This window comes from Octopus bimaculoides, chromosome 3 (genome assembly GCF_001194135.2).
Source record: "Octopus bimaculoides isolate UCB-OBI-ISO-001 chromosome 3, ASM119413v2, whole genome shotgun sequence".
NCBI lineage: Eukaryota > Metazoa > Mollusca > Cephalopoda > Octopoda > Octopodidae > Octopus > Octopus bimaculoides.
This window is the reverse complement of record NC_068983.1, coordinates 3,738,061-3,742,449: the sequence shown is the minus strand read 5'-3', so window position 1 is coordinate 3,742,449 and position 4,389 is coordinate 3,738,061.

The following is a 4,389-nucleotide window of genomic DNA, read 5'->3' as shown; positions in this document are numbered from 1 at the left end:
GAGATGTATCGGAACATAGCCACATCTATTGGTCAAGTCCACAGAGTTGAGATGACCCGTTGTATATCTATGTGTGTGTGTTGTCCCTTATCACTACTTGACAGCCAGTGTTGCTTTGTTTATGTTCCATAACTTAGCAGTTTGACAAAAGAGATCGATAGGATAAGTACTAGACTTATAAAGAATAAGTCCTAGGGTCAATTTGTTCGATTAATGTGGTGCTCCAGCATGGCCGCAGTCAAATGACTAAAACAAGTAAAATAAATTGAAACTTGAAAATTTTTTGTAGTATAAATGTTATCTATATATTTGGTTTTAATAATTCATGATCATCATCATCATCATTTAATGTCTGTTGTCCATGCTGGCATGGGTTGGACGGTTTGACTGGGGAGTGGCAAGCTGGAGGGCTGCACCAGACTCCAGTCTGATCTGGCAGTGTTTCTACAGCTGGATGCCCTTCCTAATGCCAACCACTCCGATAGTATAGTGGGTGCTTTTTACGTGCCACTGGCATGGGTGCCATTTGCGTGATACTGGTATCTGCCACAACTGTGACTTTACTCGGCTTGATGGGTCTTCTTCTCAAGCACGACATAATGCCGAAGGTCTCAGTCATTTCGCAGTGGTTTGGCTAACGATGACTGAATCAGATAATGAATCACACACAATTAGACGAGAGGAAAACTCTGCAAGGGAGGTAAGTCAAATGTTGAAAGGGAGGCAACTTTCTATTGGCAAATTTATTTTATATAAGAATTAGTGGAAAATAATATTAATTACATATCACCAAATAATGACAGGATACAATATAATATTGATTATTTCTAATTTTGACTGAAGCTCAGAAATGTAGAATGGAGCGGGTTAAACAATTACATCGACATCAAAAGGATGAAAGAGAAAATGGAGCTCGGTATGGCGTGCTAACGATCCTGAGAGCTCACCGCCTTTTAAAACAATAATATCGATCAGTAGTTCCCAACTTTTTCACTATTAAGGACCTCTTTTATTTAAATGGGTTTTCCCAGGATATTGAAAGGACTGTCAGTTTAACATGTTCGCGGACCCCCACCCCACTACTACCTTTGCCGACCACAGGTTAGTAACCACTGACAGAGATAAATGCCCGGATGCAGTACCAGGCAGTGACTCTCATGGCTTCTGATCTTAACAGATTGGAAGTGCTATCATGTACATTGTTTTGCCTTGGTATAAAAAGATGGGCTCAAGTAAATATTCTGCTCAATACCACAGATTTGCTTGTTAGTTGTTTGATCTTAACCAGTTGAGCATGTCCCTTGGTGGCTGACAATATTTGCATCTCTGATTGTGAGCAGAAGTGGTGGGGAAACATCATAGCCATGTGTTGAGAGAAATTCTTTGGGGTTTGGATACATAGTTGTTTTGTTCAACATCCTTAAACAACTCTTATTCAGGGACTTTTTGAGCGGGATGGGCTACTTGACACGAAGAAAATTCCAACTGGACTCCACCTGCAAGGTCATGCGCTGTTTTTCTTGATACAAACAACACTCAATACAAAAACTAATACAACAGAAGACTCAAACCAAACCCTGTAACACAACATACTGCTACAATACAATATTCTTCTCTACAGCAAAAAGAAAATGCCACCCCCCACCACCCCCACCAGCACAAAGGTACAACAAATAGTGAAATAGAAAGTTGCTTGACACTTTTGTAATTCGAAGAATAATAGTGGTGATGACAAGGGTGACGTAGATTACCTTACCTCAGTTTATGAGAGACAGGCGTTTTCAAAGAAACTCTGATTGTAACAGCAAAAATAAAGTTGGACCGTTAAGGGAAGGGCATCAGTAAAGATGCTGACTGACCACAGCTGTTATCCTAATACAGCATCAGCAGATAATAGTGTAAGGAGAAGGAAGAGGACCTGTGAAGAAAACAGGATAGTGTTGTAGTGCTACTTAGAAAGTGAACCTAAAAGAAGGGGCTAATTCTCTCCCTAATTAGTTGAGCTATGACCCTCTCTGCAACTTTCATCACCTGATCCAGTAATTTGATACCCCTGTAGTTATTTCTATCTAAAGCATCACCTTTCCCCTTGTAGCAGTTGACTATGATGCTGCTACACCAATCATTGGATATGACTCCTTCATGGACTGCCTGATTTACGATGCAGGTGACAAGACCATAACCCACACTGCCCGATATTTGAAGCCTCTCAGCAGTGACTCCTGATGGGCCAGGAGCTTCGCCTGTCTTCATATCCTTAATAGCTTTGTCTACCTAGGTACTGTCGATTCAGATAGCTGGTCCCTCAAGTGGGTCAACCTTTGGCAGACTCCCCTCCTCCTATTCATTCTCCACATTTAGCAGTCCTTCGTAATGTCTTCTCTAAGCCTCTTTTTTTGCAGAGTCATTAAACACAAGGGCACCGTCATCCATATGGACACATTTCTCTCCTATGACATCACTGTCTTGCAACACAAAACACCTCAAGTCTTTGGTCCTCGCATCACTGAACATTGACAAACTTCTTTTCTGCCACTCCCTTGGCTATATACAACTGTCTTTTAGCTTCCCCTTTGGCTATTTGATACATTTTCCTGCTACCCCCACTCTTCCGGACATTCCAGGCCTGTTTCTTTGCTCTAATGGCCCTGTCTACAGTATTCTTCCACCATCATGTTACTCTAGGTCTGGAAAAGACTTTGCACCAGTCACAGATTTGGTCTGTGGCACAAAGCAAGCTGTCTCGCAGGAATTCCCAGCTGCCTTCTATGTCACAGGACTGTAGCTTCTCCTCCCTATCATCAAATTTCTTGGTAAAGATATCCCTAAACCTCTGACCATGTGAAGGGTTCCTAAGCTTCCAAGTCCTTCTTTTCCAGATTGGTCTACTTTTTGAAAGTCTTCTGGCTCGAGTCTAAAGTCACTAATAACTAGTCTATGTTGGGGGGGGGGGGTACATTCCTCACCAGGAAGGATCTTTGTATTTAAGATCAACCATGCATCCCACTGTCTGGTGAGAATGAAATTGATCTGGCTAGCAGAGTCACCTGATTGATAGGTTATCAGGTGGCTAGCTGGTTTCTTGAAGTTGGAGTTGCAGATCAATAGGTTATTGGCATTGCAGAACTCCAGGAGCCTAGTTCCCTCTTCATATCTGGTACCATCTCCATGGGACCCCATGTACGCCATGGAAGATAACAGGTTGCTGTCCAACATGCCCATTAAAATCTCCAGCCACAAAGATGAGATCATTATCACTTGTCTTTGAAGTAACCTGCAGAAGAATATCATAAAAGTGATCCTTCTGTTCATTTGGTAGGCCTGCTTGTGGGGCATAGGCAGAGATAATTGTAGCTATACCATTCTGCAAGACTAGCCTGAGTTTAAGTACTCTATCACACACCCTCACTATCTCTACGACCTTATCCACCTATTTCTCTGCAAGAAGTAAGCTCACACCTCCCATTCAATTACTTCTCAGAAAAGTTTATACCTATGTGCTTTGCCTGTGAGGGCTCTGGCTGAAGCTCCTCTCCATCTTACCTCTTGTACGCCACATACATCAACATGTCTGTTGAAGCATCTCTACAATCTCGCTAGACCTACTTTCAATGTGCCTACATTTAGAGTGCCAACTCTGAGAACTGGGAAAGAGATATGGGAGATAACACAGGAAGGAGAGATGTTATTCAATGTCAGAAAAGAAGGAACCCATGAATGTTTGGTTACAGAGGCTGATTTCTGCTAGATACTTCTGCAACTGTCTTACAAGGAACCCAGCATGAGTGATGTTTCTTCCTGCATCTCATCTACCCTAACTCTCTTCTTAACTAGTTGGGCTATGACACTTTTCATAAATTTCATCACTTGATACCTCTGTAATTATTTCTGTCTATGGTGTCACCTTTGCCTTTGTAGCATGTTTTGTCGCATTGTAAAGCTTTAGATATTACATACATGACAGCAAATATGTTTGTCAATATGATGAATTCACTTATACATATATAACTATTTAAAATCAATAATTCATGGAAATGTGCATTATCTATTGCTGAGTCATTACACCTCAGAATGTAAACTTTCTACTTCTTAGCTTCTCTCTAATTACCATTACCAACTCATGCCAGCATGGAACATGGATGTTAAATGATGATGATGATGATGAACCCAAAACTACTTTACTCAGACAGTTCTATATTTAAGAGATGAGGAATTATGTACATTATTTACAGAGCACAACAACCTCCTAAGTAGACCAAGTGCAGATATGAATAGCATATGAGAACTGGTATTAAGGAAGGATAGAAAAATATTAGATTTATAAACCCTGAAATTCACTCCATAATTGCCCACGGGCATATGGTGTAGTGGTTAAGAGCGCAGGCTACT